The 22,031-nt window shown below is 44.2% G+C and overlaps 1 long non-coding RNA gene across 1 annotated transcript in view; it reads left to right on the top strand.

Moving 5' to 3' along the window:
* The window catches only part of LOC124804876, a 37,346-nt gene extending 27,521 nt beyond the window's left edge, over window positions 1-9,825 (top strand). Inside the window, exon 4 of the long non-coding RNA XR_007017379.1 lies at window positions 6,802-9,825. This is a non-coding gene — a long non-coding RNA (uncharacterized LOC124804876). The remainder of the gene's footprint in view (window positions 1-6,801) is intronic.
* The last annotated feature ends 12,206 nt before the right edge of the window (window positions 9,826-22,031 follow it).

The following is a 22,031-nucleotide window of genomic DNA, read 5'->3' as shown; positions in this document are numbered from 1 at the left end:
CCACGCGCTCTGTCACCCTCCCACGCGCTCCGTCACCCTCCCACGCGCTCCGTCACCCTACCACGCGCTCCGTCACCCTCCCACGCGCTCCGTCACCCTCCCACGCGCTCTGTCACCCTCCCACGCGCTCTGTCACCCTCCCACGCGCTCTGTCACCCTCCCACACGCTCTGTCACCCTCCCACGCGCTCTGTCACCCTCCCACGCGCTCTGTCACCCTCCCACGCGCTCTGTCACCCTCCCACGCGCTCTGTCACCCTCCCACGCGCTCTGTCACCCTCCCACGCGCTCTGTCACCCTCCCACGCGCTCTGTCACCCTCCCACGCGCTCTGTCACCCTCCCACGCGCTCTGTCACCCTCCCACGCGCTCTGTCACCCTCCCACGCGCTCTGTCACCCTCCCACGCGCTCTGTCACCCTCCCACGCGCTCTGTCACCCTCCCACGCGCTCTGTCACCCTCCCACGCGCTCTGTCACCCTCCCACGCGCTCTGTCACCCTCCCACGCGCTCTGTCACCCTCCCACGCGCTCTGTCACCCTCCCACGCGCTCTGTCACCCTCCCACGCGCTCTGTCACCCTCCCACGCGCTCTGTCACCCTCCCACGCGCTCTGTCACCCTCCCACGCGCTCTGTCACCCTCCCACGCGCTCTGTCACCCTCCCACGCGCTCTGTCACCCTCCCACGCGCCCTCTGTCACCCTCCCACGCGCCCTCTGTCACCCTCCCACGCGCCCTCTGTCACCCTCCCACGCGCCCTCTGTCACCCTCCCACGCGCCCTCTGTCACCCTCCCACGCGCCCTCTCTCACCCTCCCACGCGCCCTCTCTCACCCTCCCACGCGCCCTCTCTCACCCTCCCACGCGCCCTCTCTCACCCTCCCACGCGCCCTCTCTCACCCTCCCACGCGCCCTCTCTCACCCTCCCACGCGCCCTCTCTCACCCTCCCACGCGCCCTCTCTCACCCTCCCACGCGCCCTCTCTCACCCTCCCACGCGCCCTCTCTCACCCTCCCACGCGCCCTCTCTCACCCTCCCACGCGCCCTCTCTCACCCTCCCACGCGCCCTCTCTCACCCTCCCACGCGCCCTCTCTCACCCTCCCACGCGCCCTCTCTCACCCTCCCACGCGCCCTCTCTCACCCTCCCACGCGCCCTCTCTCACCCTCCCACGCGCCCTCTCTCACCCTCCCACGCGCCCTCTCTCACCCTCCCACGCGCCCTCTCTCACCCTCCCACGCGCCCTCTCTCACCCTCCCACGCGCCCTCTCTCACCCTCCCACGCGCCCTCTCTCACCCTCCCACGCGCCCTCTCTCACCCTCCCACGCGCCCTCTCTCACCCTCCCACGCGCCCTCTCTCACCCTCCCACGCGCCCTCTCTCACCCTCCCACGCGCCCTCTCTCACCCTCCCACGCGCCCTCTCTCACCCTCCCACGCGCCCTCTCTCACCCTCCCACGCGCCCTCTCTCACCCTCCCACGCGCCCTCTCTCACCCTCCCACGCGCCCTCTCTCACCCTCCCACGCGCCCTCTCTCACCCTCCCACGCGCCCTCTCTCACCCTCCCACGCGCCCTCTCTCACCCTCCCACGCGCCCTCTCTCACCCTCCCACGCGCCCTCTCTCACCCTCCCACGCGCCCTCTCTCACCCTCCCACGCGCCCTCTCTCACCCTCCCACGCGCCCTCTCTCACCCTCCCACGCGCCCTCTCTCACCCTCCCACGCGCCCTCTCTCACCCTCCCACGCGCTCTCTCTCACCCTCCCACGCGCTCTCTCTCACCCTCCCACGCGCTGTTTCTCACCCTCCCACGCGCTCTCTCTCTCCCTCCCACGCGCTCTCTCTCTCCCTCCCACGCGCTCTCTCTCTCCCTCCCACGCGCTCTCTCTCTCCCTCCCACGCGCTCTCTCTCTCCCTCCCACGCGCTCTCTCTCTCCCTCCCACGCGCTCTCTCTCTCTCTCCCTCCCACGCGCTCTCTCTCTCCCTCCCACGCGCTCTCTCCCACCCTCCCACGCGCTCTCTCCCACCCTCCCACGCGGTCTCTCCCCCCCTCCCACGCGGTCTCTCCCCCCCTCCCACGCGGTCTCTCCCCCCCTCCCACGCGGTCTCTCCCCCCCTCCCACGCGATCTCTCCCCCCCTCCCACGCGATCTCTCGCTCTCCCACGCGATCTCGCTCTCCCACGCGATCTCGCTCTCCCACGCGATCTCGCTCTCCCACGCGATCTCGCTCTCCCACGCGATCTCGCTCTCCCACGCGATCTCGCTCTCCCCCCCCCCTCCCACGCGATCTCGCTCTCCCCCCCCCCCCTCCCACGCGATCTCGCTCTCCCCCCCCCTCCCACGCGATCTCGCTCCCCCCCCCCTCCCACGCGATCTCGCTCTCCCCCCCCCCTCCCACGCGATCTCGCTCTCCCCCCCCCTCCCACGCGATCTCGCTCTCCCCCCCCCTCCCACGCGATCTCGCTCTCCCCCCCCCTCCCACGCGATCTCGCTCTCCCCCCCCCCCCTCCCACTCGATCTCGCTCTCCCCCCCCTCCCACTCGCTCTCGCTCTCCCCCCCCTCCCACTCGCTCTCGCTCACGCTCTCTCCCCCCTCCCACTCGCTCTCGCTCTCGCTCTCTCCCCCCTCCCACTCGCTCTCGCTCTCGCTCTCTCCCCCCTCCCCCCTCCCACTCGCACTCGCTCTCGCTCTCTCCCCCGTCCCACTCGCACTCGCTCTCGCTCTCGCCCCCCTCGCACTCGCTCTCGCCCTCTCCCCCCCATCCCACTCGCTCTCGCTCTCTCCCCCCCTTCCACTCGCTCTCCCCCCCCTCCCAATCGCTCTCTCTCTCTCTCTCTCTCTCTCTCTCTCTCTCTCTCTCTCTCTCTCTCTCTCTCTCTCTCTTTCTTCCCCCTCCCACTCGCTCTCTCCCCCCCCCTCCCCCTCCCACTCGCTCACGCTGTCTCCCAGGTATTTGTATGAGTTGGCTGATTGATATTATAGTCATAGGAGACCACGCTTTTTTTCGTGTTTTGAGTCATGAACGCCTGATTTTACAGTTAATATACTCTGTAAGGTCATTAATATACAACATGAACAGCAAAGGTCCCAACACACTTCCCTGGGGCACACCCAAAGGTACTTCTACATTTGACAATGGCTCTCCATCAAAGATAACATGCTGCGTTCTTCCTACCAAAAAGTTGTCAATCCAGTCACAAATTTCTCTTGATACCCCATACTTTTGACAGTAAGCATAGGTTCAATACTGCATCAATGCTTTTCGGAAACCAAGAAATACTGCGTCCACGTGGTTGCCTTTGACTGAAACTTTCAGTATGTCCTGTGAGATAAGTGCAAGTTGGGTTTCACATGATCGATGTTTCTGAAATCCATGCTGTTTGTCATTGAGGAGGTCAGTCTGTTCAAGATACCTCATTATGTTTGAGCTCAGAATATGTTCTAAGATTCTACAAAAAATCGCTCTCAAGGATATTGGACGGTAGTTTTGTGGATCACTTCTACGACCCTTCTTGCAGACTAGTTTGACCTGTACGTTTTTTCAAGAACTGAGCGTGGTCTTTCATTTGAGTGATCTGTGGTAGATGATTGATAGAAGAAGGGCTAACTCGGCTGCAAATTCAGTATAGAATCTGGCAGGGATTCCTTTGGCGCATGGAGTTTTATTCAATTTTAATGATTTCAGCTGTTTCTCAGCACCACTAACACTAATATTTGTTTCATTCATCTATTCAGTGGTACAAGGATTAAATTGGGTCAGTTCTCTGGGTTTTGCTTTATAAAGGAACATTGAAAACATATTTAAGCATTCCAGCTTTAGCTTTGCTACCCTTAATTTCAGTTCCTTTCTCATGCTTGGGACTGGGTGCTACTGACAGTGTTTAGATATGACCAGAATTTCTTTCGGTTCTGTGAAAGATCACTTGACAATATTCGGCTGCGATAGTCATTAAAAACATCACATATTGCTGTCTTGGCGGGCAAATGCATTTCATTGAGCATCATTGTGTCTACAGCCCCATACTTTGTTTTACACTTATTATGCAGCAATCTCTGTTTCTTTAGAAGTTTCTTTACAGTGTCTGTATACTATGGAGGTTCCCTGCTGATTGTCAGACTAGATGATACACTCCTGGAAATTGAAATAAGAACACCGTGAATTCATTGTCCCAGGAAGGGGAAACTTTATTGACACATTCCAGGGGTCAGATACATCACATGATCACACTGACAGAACCACAGGCACATAGACACAGGCAACAGAGCATGCACAATGTCGGCACTAGTACAGTGTATATCCACCTTTCGCAGCAATGCAGGCTGCTATTCTCCCATGGAGACGATCGTAGAGATGCTGGATGTAGTCCCGTGGAATGGCTTGCCATGCCATTTCCACCTGGCGCCTCAGTTGGACCAGCGTTCGTGCTGGACGTGCAGACCGTGTGAGACGACGCTTCGTCCAGTCCCAAACATGCTCAATTGGGGACAGATCCGGAGATCTTGCTGGCCAGGGTAGTTGACTTACACTTTCTAGAGCATGTTGGGTGGCACGGGATACATGCGGACGTGCATTGTCCTGTTGGAACAGCAAGTTCCCTTGCCGGTCTAGGAATGATAGAACGGTGGGTTCGATGACGGTTTGGATGTACCGTGCACTATTCAGTGTCCCCTCGACGATCACCAGTGGTGTACGGCCAGTGTAGGAGATCGCTCCCCACACCATGATGCCGGGTGTTGGCCCTGTGTGACTCGGTCGTATGCAGTCCTGATTGTGGCGCTCACCTGCACGGCGCCAAACACGCATACGACCATCATTGGCACCAAGGCAGAAGCGACTCTCATCGCTGAAGACGACACGTCTCCATTCGTCCCTCCATTCACGCCTGTCGCGAAACCACTGGAGGCGGGCTGCACGATGTTGGGGCGTGAGCGGAAGACGGCCTAACGGTGTGTGGGACCGTAGCCCAGCTTCATGGAGACGGTTGTGAATGGTCCTCGCCGATATCCCAGGAGCAACAGTGTCCCTAATTTGCTGGGAAGTGGCGGTGCGGTCCCCTACGGCACTGCGTAGGATCCTATGGTCTTGGCGTGCATCCGTGCGTCGCTGCGGTCCGGTCCCTGGTTGATGGGCACGTGCACCTTCCGCCGACCACTGGCGACAACATCGATGTACTGTGGAGACCTCACGCCCCACGTGTTGAGCAATTCGGCGGTACGTCCACCCGGCCTCCCGCATGCCCACTATACGCCCTCGCTCAAAGTCCGTCAACTGCACATACGGTTCACGTCCACGCTGTCGCGGCATGCTACCAGTGTTAAAGACTGCGATGGAGCTCCGTATGCCACGGCAAACTGGCTGACACTGACGGCGGCGGTGCACAAATGCTGCACAGCTAGCGCCATTCGACGGCCAACACCGCGGTTCCTGGTGTGTCCGCTGTGCCGTGCGTGTGATCATTGCTTGTACAGCCCTCTCGCAGTGTCCGGAGCAAGTATGGTGGGTCTGACACACCGGTGTCAATGTGTTCTTTTTTCCATTTCCAGGAGTGTATATTATTACTCAGACAAATGTAAGTGGATATTTGACGTGCCAAATTTTGATAAGAGAATCAATACATTGTGACAATTGGAATTTTTTTATTCAGCAATGTTACTAGTAAGTATAGTCTCTTCACAGTGTAATGGACCTGTAGCTGTAGGAGTGAAATCACTTTTTTATGATAACTGACTTTCTTGGGAACTCTGCAAAAACAGACATCATGTCAGATAGGGTAGCCGCAATCAGTGATTTTACAATGTTACTTGTAATCCGTCTTCATTGCAAAATGTTTACTCATATGACATGCTGATGTGACGCAGCATGTGAAAGTTACTCTATTTGGACGGGTTACTCCTGTAACCGAAATATCAGATCTGAAGAGGGTTCCAGACGAACCGAAACCGGTCATATGAATAAACATTTTGCAATAAGTAACATTTCTTGGGAACCTTTTGGCTGCAAATGAGGTTTCCTGTCTCCCGGCACATGTAATTGACATCCTATGGTTGATTTGGTTGATTTTATGTGGTATACGAGGCGTGTTTTTCAAGTAACTACCGTTTTGCCACATTGTGGCTGCAGCGCTGCAGTCGGCGTTCTGCGCATGCGCACTGGGTACCTACTTCTGTTGTCTACGCACTGATGCCATTACGGTCTGATTCTTCCTTGTTTACATTGTGTACTGAGTGTTTAAGATGCCTCCGATAATCGTGAGTCCCGCCGACTATGAAGTACGGGTTATTATAAGATTTCTTAGTTATCACTCACACACAGTTTGTGTGTGTGAGTGTATACCTGTCCCTTTTTCCCCCTAAGGTAAGTCTTTTTCGTCTTTCCCTCTCCTTCCCTCTTTCCTGATGAAGCAACCCATGGATTGCGAAAGCTTGAATTTTGTGTGTGTGTGTGTGTGTGTGTGTTTTTTTGTGTGTCTATCAACATACAAACGCTTTCATTCGGTAAGTTACGTCATCTTTGTGTCTCTATCAACATACCAACGCTTTCGTTTGGTAAGTTACGTCATCTTTGTTTTTAGATATATTTTTCCCACATGGAATGTTTCCCTCTGCTTATATTCATATCATTAACTTGAACCCAAAAATTATGCAGAAAAGTAGATTAAGGTACAGGATTTCATGTAAAAGTAAAGTTATTGAGATATCTTAGCACGTCTTTCTTTAATTTCAAAACACGCCTCGTAACTGGAAACTGAATTTTTAGGATGTTCTGATAACTGGAAAATAAATGTTTTCTATCTTACTTTTCAGCCTCTGGTATTTTCAACAGCGCCTTGAGAGTTGACAGGTTCTAGAGTATAAAATATTCTGGCGGAACATTTGTCAAATACTACTGCAATGGATATGTAAGTAGATTAGAGTTCTGAAGTATTACCAATATGGAGGTAATTATAGGTGTAACTCTGTTCAAGCTGGACAGGGATATAGAAAGGTTGGCCCTTTCCTTGTTGAAGGAACCATCACGACCCTTTCAAAATAATTGGTCATTCTGGATCTCATTCTTGCCAAATTATCATCAAGTGTCACTGTGTGATGAATGTCATTTTGTGAGACAATTTGTATTTGATTATTGTGCATTATTTTGTACTCTGGACTGTAATTTGTGATGTTATGGTTTATGTCGCATGTAGGATACACTAGAAATAGTTTTGCATAAAAATTTAGTCCATGGCAAGTCGAATTGAATCACTTGTGCTGATCATACACGTTACTGCATGATGTGACTTATGATATTGCAGTTTTGTTATTTTGCCTATCTGTCCTTTGGTTTCTGTATTGTGCTGTACAGGGGCTTGTATATACATTGTGTGTCACCATTCATAGGTAATGTATGGCAGGTTTAGTTCCAGGTGTGGCACAAATAAATATCTTTATCGAGTGCTGTAAAGATCACAGGAAGAGTCTTTTACAACACTCCACTTTGGAATCATACAGATTAGAAATTCTGTAATAAACACTGTACGTAGCATTTACACTACGTCAGATTGTTGTAAATTTTATGTTACTGTAAATATGTCCATTTACTATCTTCCTGTATAAGTTAGAGGTAAAAAATGTGGGGCTTTGTGATAATGTGGACATTAACCCAGAGATTGTATTTGAATACCCTACTAGTTGATGCACATTCATCATTATTGTCACTTTCATCACTACTTCAGAACTAAATTGAAATACTGTTTGCAGATTCTTCAGAATCTGAATCACTGAAATTCAAAACACTTGCGTCATTACCACTGTGAACTTGTCATATGATTTAAATGCCTTAGCAACTTCATGTGACTACATATCATCATTTGATGCAATTGGGCTAACAGTGGCATGTGACACAGTGGTACAGCTACAAATTATAATGGAAAATAGTGACACAGTAATGTGATAAGAAGGTGTACTGAAAAGTCTGACTGACTGTCCCACACAAGAATATGATGATATGACAGTGATACAGTATGCACGAAGTCTATCCATACTGTTGATTTGGCTATCCATTTTGGCATGTTGCAGCCTCTCCCACTGCTTAATATTAACCTCTGGAAGTTTAACAGTGGCAGTTTTAAAGTATCCCATTTATGCTGAGTCAGATTTAAATCCAGGAAGCAATCTAGCTACTGTCAGATATGTAATACCTTCATATTGTAGATACTTGCTCTCTGTACCAGCCCCTTGTGGGGCAGGCATCATTTGCATTAGAGGGAACTTGGGCCTAATACACCCAACAGTATGCACAAATACCATTACAGCATTTCATCATCACAGCCTGTATTGTCATAGTACCTCTAGGACAATCCTGCAGCATCACATGAAGAGCTTATACGGCATAGCAACAGATAAGCACACTGGCACCACATATCGACCATTTCCCCATACTTCTGGGGTTGTAACTTGTCCCAGGGGTGTGCCATGTACATAGACTGTTTTGAAGGTCGCCTTTAATGAACAGACTGTAACATTCACTCCCCATGCTAAACAGCAATATGTTTGTGTGCAGGACAGTACTCCACTATTATTTTAATTTCATTTGATGGGCAGGGGAACATATTTGCCATGTTATACAATGTCTTTGTGTGAAATGAAGCAACCTAACAAATCACTAGCTGTTCACAGCAAGCTCGCATTGCCAGCAACACACACACGTATCAGAAATATGTTACCCAGAACTAGCCACGTGCACAAAGATCCTCTTGAAATTGATGATACATGGTCTCACAAGAGATGTGATCCAGAGGTTACAGTGGGTTATCATGTCAGAGTAGCTGCTTCGTTTGTTGCCCACCTTGAGGCACTTTAGGCAAAATGATGACCCTGGCACTGGATTGTATCATGTGGAGCCCTTCAATATTTATTCACTTCTGGAATCTTGACAGCAGTGAAATGCTCCTATGGATGCCATTAAACTCCTAACTCATTTTCCAATGACGGAAGCTGACCTTTAAGTTGCCAGTGATTAGATCCTGTGCAGTTTTGTCAAGATGTGTTCATTTTACCATTCTCCTTACCTAATAACCTAATATGTATACACACTGTACAACATAAGAAATGCAATATCCAAAATCTCAGTCCAACCAGACGGTTGCAAATACATTAAGTTACTATGTACACATGTATCATGGTACTTTATCACAGGCTTCACAGTATTGTCATGGTAAAAGTGCTGCCCCTACCCATCCCTTTCCCTGATCCCTCAACTTGCAGATAAGAATTTGATCATAGTGTGTACCATGTAAGATATATAAAAATAAAACAATGGAAGGGATGAAATAACAATAATACAGAAAGGGTAAATTGTTACCACATGGAGGAGCCATTTAGTTACATGCAAACAGGCTCAACAAAAAAGAATATTGAAAAATTTTTAAGCTTTTGGGCAGAGTCCTTCCTCAGAAGTAGGACTCTTACCCAACTGCATCTGGTCCTTAGTGCCTGCGACTCTATGCCTCCTGTATTTGATGAGCAGTAATTTACCCTTTCCATGTCATTGACGTACAAAAATAAAATGCATAAGAGTCAATCAGCTCTTTTGCAGGTGAGATTAAATACAGTAAACTTTATTGATGAGAGTTTGTGTTTTCCACAGATATGTAGCAAACATAATGTACTGTGACGCACATGGATCTTGGGCACACATCGTGCCTTTCTCAGACTGCTTACGAATTAATCATGTGCAAAAAGATAGGTGAGTTAACTTTCATAGTTAATCATAAAAAAATATGTCTTATTATGTACAATAATCTATTACACTGTCTTGAATTTGTATCAAATAAAGAAATTTGTATTTAACCTTTTGTTTTGTTATTGATTAATGTGCACCCCATCTTTTACCATTAAACTTTGTTTGCCCTGTGACGTTCGCAAACTAAATCACTGAATTTCCTAAAATGTTTGATTGTAGCTTTGCTGAACATTTCTGCAAACAGAACAGGGCTTTCATTTAATGATTTTTAGCTAGGGGAGGGAGGTCATGGGATGACACATTTTGTGTGAGAAAAGGTGAATGACGTACATGTGCGTGTCGCCCATTATGAATAGTTCAGTAACTTACTCTTATGCAAATAATCACTACATATAACCTGCTACAAATCAAAATCATACTTAAATATCAGGTGGAGTTTAAGATAGATAGCTTTCTGTAGTAATAACACAAACTGAAAATGAAACTTAAGGATACTATGCCTGAAATTGAATGGAGCTCTGCAGTTCATTGATATTCTGAAATAGACGCCGTTTCATTGAAATGAAAGATTATATAGCTGAACATCCATTTATGTTGTTGTCTAGAAACATTTGTGCTTGCTTTACATGAAGAAAGAAAGAAGTGAAGTTGTGGGATACACTTGAAACTGTCATGCAGTAACTTACCAAGACAGTATATTAGAACATAAAACTTCATTCTGCTGCTGCTTTCCAATAGTGTACAAATTGAGGACATATTTGATGATCTTACTAAAAGTGCCAAAATGGCTAGTTTTGGCCCTGTTTCACAAGAACAAGACTTCTGCAAACTCTTTTAAACTGTTTTCATTAAAAAGACTTTGTTCTTAACAACCTAAAAAACTATTTATTTTTGCAATGTAAGTGTATAAGTCCCTAAAGAAGAATGACAAAGTGGAGGTGTATTAAAAATGGGCCCTATTTCATTGGGACTCATATCCAACATCTTTTTTGTGATCTACATTTGTTTGGTACTCTCTGTTAAGAGTAATGTCAAAAGTCCTGCTGACTAGGAAATGACCTTAAGTTAGAAAAAACTTCAAGTAAGTAGATTTTTTAAGCCATCTCAACAGCATTCAGTTCTACATAATTCTTCTTATAAAAAAATGAACTGTCATAAAGAATTCAATAAAAAGAATAGTTTTCTCTCTTTTGTTGCCCTAATAATTTGGGTAATCTCGTTTGAAAAGTGTAATTTTTTGGGTTCTGTATTATTGAAATTTCATCCCAAGCAATCCCATCATTGCTTTCATTAAGCTGGCAGTATAGTTTTCCTCTTGCAATCCTACACAAATTAATGAAACTTGTGAAAAATTCAAGCAGCCCGAGGTAAAGATAAGCACAAGATGCTGAAAGAGACCTACTCTAACTTCGACACTGCATCATCAGTCTTGGGATCTTGTATAAACCAACCCATATCAGGTTTGGGAACTGTTGTAAGGAAACTGACTTTTGGTTGCTGTTGCACAGCTATCAGGCATGGCCCCTATGGTGATAGACATACTGGTTTTCTCACTTTAAAAGCAACTGACAGTGGTTAAGCCACCATGGACCATACCAGCACATTTATAAACACTAAATGTTCCACATTAATTGCAAACTATGCTAGCACAAAGTATGTTACACCTGAAACCAGAATTAAACTAGCACATCAGTACCACTACACCATAAAGAGACATATAAAACCTAAAGTTCTATTTATACAGTGTGTGCTGCAGCTGTTACACAGCAATTTTTCTAAAATAATCTCCTGTGCTGTGGTAGTGCATGGTTAAATTGTGAAGTGCATAACCAGTTTGAGTTTGGTTTAGCAGAAAAATAGCCTGAGTCATCACAAAAGACACCCCTTTTTTAAAATTTTTTGAGTTATTCGGACTTTATCGTACTTCTTAGCTCTCATGTCTTAAGATACTGCCTTCCCCCGGAGAGTGCAAAACAGTTATAGAACATAATAAAATATGCCATGTTTAATTTGAATAGCAGCAGAACACTGGCCCATTTTCAATACATCTTCAACTTGTCATTGTTTGTTAGGGCTTTACATGCTTGCATTGCAAAACCAAATATAGTTTTTAGTCAGTTTAGAACATAGCCTTTCTAATTAAAATGGTTTAAAAAAGTTTGCAGAAGGCCTTTTGTGTAAAAGTGGGCAAAAAATAGCCATTTCTGGCATTTTTAGAAAAATCTTTAGTGTTGCCCCCAATCTGTAAACTATTAAAAAGAAGTATGAGAATGAAATTTCGTATTCTAAGGCCTTGTATTGGTAAGTTATTATGTGCAAGGTTTCCGGTGTATCGCCCATTTACTTCCTGAGATATAAAACGCTAAATTTAACATTTTCTTTGAATGTATATATTTCAGCTGACTTTGCTTCAAATTATGTACATGATAACCACTCAGAAAATGTTTCTGTTATTATTTCACTTAAGAGAGTGCAAAAATTTGTGCAAGGTGGCCTAGTTTTGTTTCCTTCAAAAGTATTGAATTAATGAAATGAAAATTGACCACTGTTCATTGGGAACATGTGCGATCATTCATAAAAAATTTCATCAAAATTGGTGATGGTCATGTGGAATCTTGAAGGTTTCAGGTTGGCTTGGGCTGTGTGGTGGTTTGCTATACTTCACCTCATGCACCAAACACTTGAATAGGTTGACACCTGAATACTATTTTTAAATGCAATGAATGTTGCATACTGAATATTTGGTCACTGATAAGTATTATTAATCAGCATCCAACTAATCTGTGCCCTGAATCCGTGTGCCTTCTTCCTTCAACTTGGCTCAGACTTCATCTCAGTACAAGCTGCAGATAAAGCTGCTGCAAATTGATTTCTCATTGTCATTCACTCCACCACATAAATGATAAGTGAGATACAATTCACCTTCTTGTATTATATTCAAAATTACTACTAATACATGATAAATGAGGACAGCTACCATCTCGTATACTGCCTCTCTGTACTACGTACATAACAGATCTGATATTCAACTTGACAGTTAACAATTACAGTACATTTACTATCTTTGACATTTCACATTATTAGATTTCATGAATCTCTTTCTTCTGTACCGTCTGCTCACTTCTGTGCAGTCACTGGATCGTTAGCTGTGATATCAACGCCTATGATTTAAAACACCTTCTGACAGTGGGGTGCTCACAATTTATCAACTACTCTATCATGAACATCTTTTCTCTGGCACATGTGTTTAATGATACCTCTCAGTCAAGAAATGGGATGTGTCACTACAACCTCTAGATGATCTGACATGGAATGACCCACATACTTCAATAATTAATTAAGCCATTAATTAATATTTTACATAATTTACTTTAATTTTAAATGTGGCAATTATGCATGTAAACAGGCTAATCTCAACATGAATGCATAAAACAGTTTCACTAACTTTTCTAATTTGTTAGCACACAACATATTCCGTAAACGAAACTGCTGTTAATACTTACAGTTCATCCTGAGTAGCAAAATATAACCAAACCATTTTTCAAATCATTATATACCTTACAAGATCAAAACGTCCACATACCAGTCTTTTATAAGATGGATGTCCCCCAAAATTTTCAGTCAGGGTCCAGATAAAACTCGCACAACAGACATGAGATCTTGAGAAACCACAGATAGTCTGGGTTGTATTAAAGGTGATTCTAGAGTTTGTGGCTACTGTACAGAAAAGTTGAGGCTCTCTGTTACCCATGTGTTCATGAAGTTCATATTTAACATTTCTACGAAAATCTTTGAGAGTGTGTATATATGATTGCCCTGCATGCATGGATTATCTGGTGTACTTTTTGAAATGTCAGTGGACGCTCCAGGAAAAGGAGACAACTATGGGAATGGAGTAGGCTATTTATCACAAATCATGGTTTACTTTACAAGGGTCCATCAAGCTTTTATTGCACAGATACGAAAAACATTGATGATTAATTAGTTAATTTAAATGAATAAAATGCACCAATTTAGGAAGACCTAACAAGCAAGAAATAAAATCAGTATAACTCAAACATGTGCTTAGTGCCGGGCAAACAATGACAGCAGTGATGCTAAAGATTACGATTTCAACATTTGGCTGCCCAAAAAGGGTGCTTGACATTAATGAATATAGCTTACAAGAAGTTCAGTAACATTAATTTATACAAATCTGACAAGCTGTGGCCTGTTAAGTACTATTATTTTATGCAATAAGCATGAGAACAATTTTCAGCACAAATAGTAAACATTTGATCAATCAGAGAGAGAAGCCCCTTGGACATAATCAAGATACTGATGTTAAACATTTAACAAATTGAGCATTACACCAATATTAAAACTATCACATTAAAACCAAAATACAAAAAGGAAGGGGTAGGTATGGCAATCAACATCCAGTTGCTATGAGATAGAAACTGAACTTATGATGGATGGCTTAGCAAACCAGTAGGCCGCAGTCTACGCCAATGAACAGGTGGGTAAAAGATAACACTCAGGGGCAGCGCCTCCAAATGCTATAAACAGCTTGGAAAGCTGAGAGCAAACAAGCAAACATAATTCATGCATAATAATCATAGAATGTGAAAATGCTCAGACCAAGACAACCTCCATGTGAGAGTGGCCCAAGCCCCAACCAAACCCTACATACTGCAACAAGAATATTCCAAGAAGAATTACTTAAAGTATTAACTGGTTAATCTTACAATAAAATACAACAAGAAGTTAATGTAATAACCAGGCAATCACCAATTATTCGCCCACACCAACTTGACTGACTTCAAAGGTAACAGATAAATCTTGATACTAACACTCAAACAACTAGAATAGTTGTTATATTTAAAACAATAAATATTAAATTTTCTTGAAAGGGGCAAAATCTCACGAGAGTTGTAGAACTGAATTACCCAAATGAGCCAAGATTCACTCGGCCGCTAGCGTTCGCTTACCATGGCCATAATTTATACTCCCTACATCAGTCAGGGAAGCAACAACTTGCAATACAAATAAGAATCAATCTCTACTTCAGTGGATACTAATACACATACTGGCCTAAAACATATGACAGTTTCAGGCTCAAGTGATAAGTAGACATTGAACAAGTCACAATTAAAGGCAATTTTGAAACACGTAAATATGGCACTCAGATAATTCCAAACAGAGGCACCACAAGGAAAATTTAACACTTGAGACGGAGTGATGGAGAACTACAGGCAATCCAGCATAGTGGGAGCAACTTCAACATAGGATCAAATGTGTCAATCAAGTAAAGTGTATCTTACCCTCAAATGGCAGAACAGACAGCAATAGAAAATGAACTGCACTCCAACACTCACATCAACAACGAAGCCTCCTTAATCCAGGGTAAACCAGCTGCTTCGACATTAGGCCCAAGTATTGCCGACCAACATAACTACTGACCACCAGGCACTTAGACAATCACACACCTGTCAGCTCCGTGAACAGGCCACCTTACATCACATGCTTCTTATCTGCAACCGACTGCCTGTCCATGTGGTCAATAAGCCACTCCAAGGAACTGTCACCAAAGACTTAGCTAACAGGTGAGTAAAGCACTATCTGGTGATTAGACAGAGATGGATCATGCCAGTAGGCAATGTAAAACACAGAACGAGCTGAGATGGCTCACATTTCTCAAGCAGTGACTGTGAATTCATTTGAACTGGTTGATGTTTTTGAAGTTGGACTGTTATAGTGTTTTATGCACCTGATGTTTAATCATTTCGGTGACTACCTCAAAGAGTCAAGTGTGTGTGCTGTTTAGATAATCTACAGCCACTGTGTTATGAGAAAATTGTGTATAAAATGACTATCTCTTTATGTACTGACAATGTTTGTTAATGTCACATCTGTGTATAGTGAAGCAGAGAGACAGAGATCAGATTTATAAAGCTTGAAGAAAAGCATTTTAGTCCCAGTGAAACAGATTTAAGCAACTGTGCAGAAGTAGGTATGTTTGACAGTGATACCACTTTTGCACAAAAATTTGTAATACAGCATAGAAGTTAACATTGAGGAGATAGAAAAGTTTATGTCTGAAGAAGAAAAGAAAATTGTTGATAAGGTAGACCTCAAAATCAAAAATGCAGTACAACAAATTCGTTCAAAATTGAACTCTGATTGGACCAGTTCGAACAAATCAAACAAAGTTAACACGAACCACACCAGACAGTATGCTAAGTAGACGAGAGGATAACTCTCCACCCTTGCAGCTTTGTGACATTAATGACAAGACTTCCAGCTTATATAATCAGTTGTCACCGTTAATGACGAATCAAAGTTCCTACACACCACCACATTTTTGTCAATGTTACATACACCAGGAGCAGATTTATCATTTGTCGATATTAGCTGATGGAAACCTCTTGAAACAGTAACAGTTTCAGCTGTGTAATACTGAATCAAAAAAAGTACATCCAGTCATAATCATAAGAGCATTTTGTAACATTCTGTCAAGTTATTGGTCTGAACAACAAAAAAATGCTATGTGATAGAGTTTACTCAAGGTTATGCCTTGACTTGAGCTGCAGATATAACAGAAAGATGAAAAATATATGACCAATTTGAGCAGGTCTTTTTGGACAAATTTTGGTCAACAGCCCATCAAGAACAATTACTACAGGAAATGTTTGACCCACAACAGTTCAACTGAATAAAATTTGAGCAAATTCATATCCCATGTCGATGTATTGAAAATTTTGAAAGGATGATTGCCACCTCATATCGAGAAAAGATAGTCACTATGCTGGACACTGACTTGGAGTACTTTCTTTCCCTATAGGATTCTGCTGATTTGATGTACGAGAATAGTCAAGAACAAATAAATGATCAGGTGAGCCAACAGATTTCCAAAGTAACAAAAACGTACAATCCCACAATAACGATGGTCATGGCTGGCGTCCATAATGTGCTGCCACAAGACAGTAGGTGCAGGAAAAATAAGCATCAAGGCAACAAAAGTCGATATGACCAGTGCCAAGGTAATATCAGGGCATATACACCTGGGGGAAAATCATGGAATTTTTTAGGATTCTGGGAATTTTTCATTATTTTAGTTTCCAGTTAAATTTCTGTAAAAGAATTTGTCTTTAGCACACTACTACAAACTAATACTGCAGCAATAAAACACAAATGAGAGAATAACACCAAAGTAAAACTTAAGTTGCAAAGAAAATGCACTATTTGCAATGAAAAAACATAGTACAAGCATCTGTCAACAGCAAAATGTGTCAAAAGCTTTCAGATGAAGATTATGCAATACTTTGCAACAGCAAAGTGCTTCCAATGAGCAGGACATCACAACTGTTTACTTTTCTAACAGGTTGCGGCAAAAGATTGCGAATGGTGGTTTAAGATTAGCAAATTTCCTTTTACACAAGAAGAATTATGCTACATGCGAGAATGTATAATGGATTCCTTAAATGGTGTATCGTTTGACTCTCAAAATTTAACACTTTGAGGACCAGCCATTCAGAAAAATTTTAGACCCAGAGGACCAGCCATTTATGCCATCGTTTAAAATTTTACTGTCACATTCATGTTTGAAATATCGTAGAAGGTAAACATATGCTGGAGAAGATCAATTGTTATTGTTAATTTTTCATATTTGTTTAGTTGTTTCATAAATTACAAATTATGCAATGACGATGGAAAAGAGTATAATTATGTTTTTTTTTTTTATTTAAGTGCAGGGTGAGTTGAGCAATTTCATACTTGATCAGCTTTTTTACGGAAAAGTCGAAGTGCTGTATGGAACGTGTATTCAGCCAGGTAACCCCTGAAATGCTCGGTGCACAGCAGTGAAATTAACAATCATGCTTAGAAATATTCAGCTGCTGCAATTTAAGCTCTGCTCGTAGGATTCTGCCTAACCACACACTAGAGAAAAAAATTTTTGGTGACCAGTATTAAATGTGAATTTTTAACCTTTCTGGATGAAAAATGTCATCTAGTAGCCGTACTTCAGAAAGCAGGAATATATATTGCCACATTTTCCTGAATTCTAATTTCACTGCCAGGCCACTCAGAGCGCTACTACTGTATCTTTTTGGGTTCTGTGTTGGGAAACTACCATGTTTTATTTGGGGAATTTGTATTTATACTTTTGTAATACCAAAATATGCAGTGTACATGTTGCCACACATTAAAGATCTCGCCAAAATGTGTTGTTTTTTGCCGGGAGTGCCAGAAAGTTCTATGCTGGTGTATAAAATCTTTACCATTCTAAGGATTGATACGTTTTACAGCTCCTGGGAAAAAATGTATTTTCACTTGGGGAAAAAGTGCATTTTCGTATAGAAGAAAGTGTGTTTTCAACCAGGAAATCTGAGGATTATTTTTTTTTTTTTTTCCAGTCTGCATATGCATCCTGAATATAGATAGTAGACAAAGAAATAATGAGACACACAATGAGTACAGACCAGTGACCACACACACACACACACACACACACACACTCTCTCTCTCTCTCTCTCTCTCTCTCTCTCTCTCTCTGCGCGCGTGCGTTAGTTGAAAAGCTGCTAATAGCTGCAGTTTGGGAATGAATTCCTTATGACAGCATGAAATGAAAGTACACTTAGGTAAAGACAATGTCTTTTTCAAGTGGAAGATCATGCAGCCTCTCTTGATGTAGTATAGACAAGGACAAGTCAAGATAGCAGTCAACATGAAATAGATTTACAAATCATTAATCAATCGTCAGACACACCTACCAATGTGCAAATGATACAGGGTAAGGTGTGCTGTCTTATCTATCCGTAACTCAAAGAAATGAATTAGGTGAACTTATCTTACAAGACATACAGAGTTTTTGAAAAAGTCCTGGTAGAATTAAGGGTTATGTACATAAGATGATGTATCCTAACCAAACCTTTTGTTACTACTTAAATACAATACTGTGGGCAAAAATGGAAGCTATACATTGAGAATTAGAGAGAATCGTAAACTGAGAAATAACTGTAGCACTCTTCTGGCAAATTGCAAAACTAAATAGCAGTATCTGGCTACTTTTAGATGCCAGAAAGGTCAACAAGATCATTATCCCAGTTAGGAAGAAGCCAGAAAATTTAGATGAGCAATTCTCGAATTTCACAATGTAAAGTACTTAACTAGCACAGATTTGCATGACTCATACTGGCAAATTGCATTGCATCCTGATAGAAAGCATAGTGCATTCATTTGTACTGGTAGAAGTTAACAATTCTGTGTACTTCCCTTCAGATTAAAGATCAGTTTGAGAATATTCATAACAGTTAGGGATACAGTGTTGGGTCCAGAGTTGCTAAGTAGACTGACTGACTGTACGTGGATGACTTATTGGTTGCCACCACAACATTGCTGGAATTGCGGAGTATTCAAAGAGTACATGTCACAGTAAACACACAAAAGTCCAAGTTTGGATGTTACAAAATAAAATTTTTAGGTCATCCCAAACAGAAAGCATTCTTAGGCTTCGTGCCAAATACATTGCTGAGAAGTGATGTTCTGTTAAACCTGTTGAGAAAAAACAATATGTGGTTGTGGACAGTGCAATGCCAGAAAGATTTTGGCTCAATTAAAGAGGCTCTAGTCAATTCTAATCTGTTGCATCATCCAGATATGAGCCAAGACTTTTGTCTGAGCATGGACCCATCATTACAGAGAGTGGAGCACGCCTACTTCAGATCAGAAAAATTGACGTAAGATCTACTGTATGGATGATTAGTTGTGCAAGAATAACCCTGACAGAATGTGAGAGATCTTATTTGGTAGTGAACTGAAAGCCTTAGCAGTCATTTGGGCTTTGAGGAAATTTCAGTACTATTTATCAGGTGAGCACATAAAAGTGTTTTGTGATCATCAAGTCCTGTCATTCCTAATAATGTGCAGTTTGTTAGACAGGGATATTGCCTGCATAAAAGGAGAGTAGTGTATTACAGCAGATGCACTTTCATGCTTTCACAAAATTTACACAAGTTCAACGAGTTGACAGAACAAATTTCCGATTTTCGCAGTTTCTTATGTATGATGGCACCTACTGACCATACTACACTCCTGGAAATTGAAATAAGAACACCGTGAATTCATTGTCCCAGGAAGGGGACACTTTATTGACACATTCCTGGGGTCAGATACATCACATGATCACACTGACAGAACCACAGGCACATAGACACAGGCAACAAAGCATGCACAATGTCGGCACTAGTACAGTGTATATCCACCTTTCGCAGCAATGCAGGCTGCTATTCTCCCATGGAGACGATCGTAGAGATGCTGGATGTAGTCCCGTGGAACGGCTTGCCATGCCATTTCCACCTGGCGCCTCAGTTGGACCAGCGTTCGTGCTGGACGTGCAGACCGCGTGAGACGACGCTTCATCCAGTCCCAAACATGCTCAATGGGGGACAGATCCGGAGATCTTGCTGGCCAGGGTAGTTGACTTACACCTTCTAGAGCACGTTGGGTGGCACGGGATACATGCGGACGTGCATTGTCCTGTTGGAACAGCAAGTTCCCTTGCCGGTCTAGGAATGGTAGAACGATGGGTTCGATAACGGTTTGGATGTACCGTGCACTATTCAGTGTCCCCTCGACGATCACCAGTGGTGTACGGCCAGTGTAGGAGATCGCTCCCCACACCATGATGCCGGGTGTTGGCCCTGTGTGCCTCGGTCGTATGCAGTCCTGATTGTGGCGCTCACCTGCACGGCGCCAAACACGCATATGACCATCATTGGCACCAAGGCAGAAGCGACTCTCATCGCTGAAGACGACACGTCTCCATTCGTCCCTCCATTCACACCTGTCGCGACACCACTGGAGGCGGGCTGCACGATGTTGGGGCGTGAGCGGAAGACGGCCTAACGGTGTGCGGGACCGTAGCCCAGCTTCATGGAGACGGTTGTGAATGGTCCTCGCCGATACCCCAGGAGCAACAGTGTCCCTAATTTGCTGGGAAGTGGCGGTGCGGACCCCTACGGCACTGCGTAGGATCCTACGGTCTTGGCGTGCATCCGTGCGTCGCTGCGGTCCGGTCCCAGGTCGACGGGCACGTGCACCTTCCGCCGACCACTGGCAACAACATCGATGTACTGTGGAGACCTCACGCCCCACGTGTTGAGCAATTCGGCGGTACGTCCACCCGGCCTCCCGCATGCCCACTATACGCCCTCGCTCAAAGTCCGTCAACTGCACATACGGTTCATGTCCACGCTGTCGCGGCATGCTACCAGTGTTAAAGACTGCGATGGAGCTCCGTATGCCACGGCAAACTGGCTGACACTGACGGCGGCGGTGCACAAATGCTGCGCAGCTAGCGCCATTCGACGGCCAACACCGCGGTTCCTGGTGTGTCCGCTGTGCCGTGCGTGTGATCATTGCTTGTACAGCCCTCTCGCAGTGTCCGGAGCAAGTATGGTGGGTCTGACACACCGGTGTCAATGTGTTCTTTTTTCCATTTCCAAGAGTGTACTTGCGAATGTGTCGGAATGTAAAGTGGAGACTAAGAGAAGTAATGGTGAAGAGCTGGTTATGTTGTATACGCTACACCGTGGACTACTGTTTCACCATTGCGCACCAGAGTTGTCCAAGTGTTGGGTATGTTTACCTGATACACACATCAGCAACATCAAATACAGCTACCTTGCTTAGGGACACCTATGGGTTACCAAAGTACACCACGAGTTGGTAAGCCAGTAGCAATATTAACTGATAATGCTTCCAACATTACAAGCAGTAAGCGGAGAAACTTTTTGGAAAAACAACAGATAAAAAATATTTGAATTCCACATTTTCTCACAGAAGGAAATATGTAGAAATGGTATTCAAAGAGTTTAACAGGCTCATTAAGTAATATGCTCCTCCCAAACAAAATGGGTAGAATATTTGGCACCATTTCTGCAAATAGTAAATAATCTTCCACACACATTGACAGAATTCACACTGAATGAGTTGATGTTTGGAAAGACTGAAACTGGTGAGTGGGATAAACCGCTACTGTGAATGCCCCAAAATGAAATACTGTTAGGAGAAAAGATCAAGCAAGCATTAACAACCCTTACTGTGAGAGCAGAAAAGAGAAAACAAATATATAAAAAAGGATTAAGGTGTACATCCATGTCACAGAGGAGGTACTCCTACACACACAACATATATCCACCAAACTAAAGAAACTAACAAGTGACAGCTACTACATATAGGGCCATAGACAGTAGTCAACATCGTGCACCCTGGGTCTTACCTTTTGGGTCAACCCATTCCAGGCAAAATATGGGGTTTATACATACTCAGA

This window comes from Schistocerca piceifrons, chromosome 7, assembly GCF_021461385.2.
Source record: "Schistocerca piceifrons isolate TAMUIC-IGC-003096 chromosome 7, iqSchPice1.1, whole genome shotgun sequence".
NCBI lineage: Eukaryota > Metazoa > Arthropoda > Insecta > Orthoptera > Acrididae > Schistocerca > Schistocerca piceifrons.
This window is presented reverse-complemented; position numbering and strand designations above follow the sequence as displayed.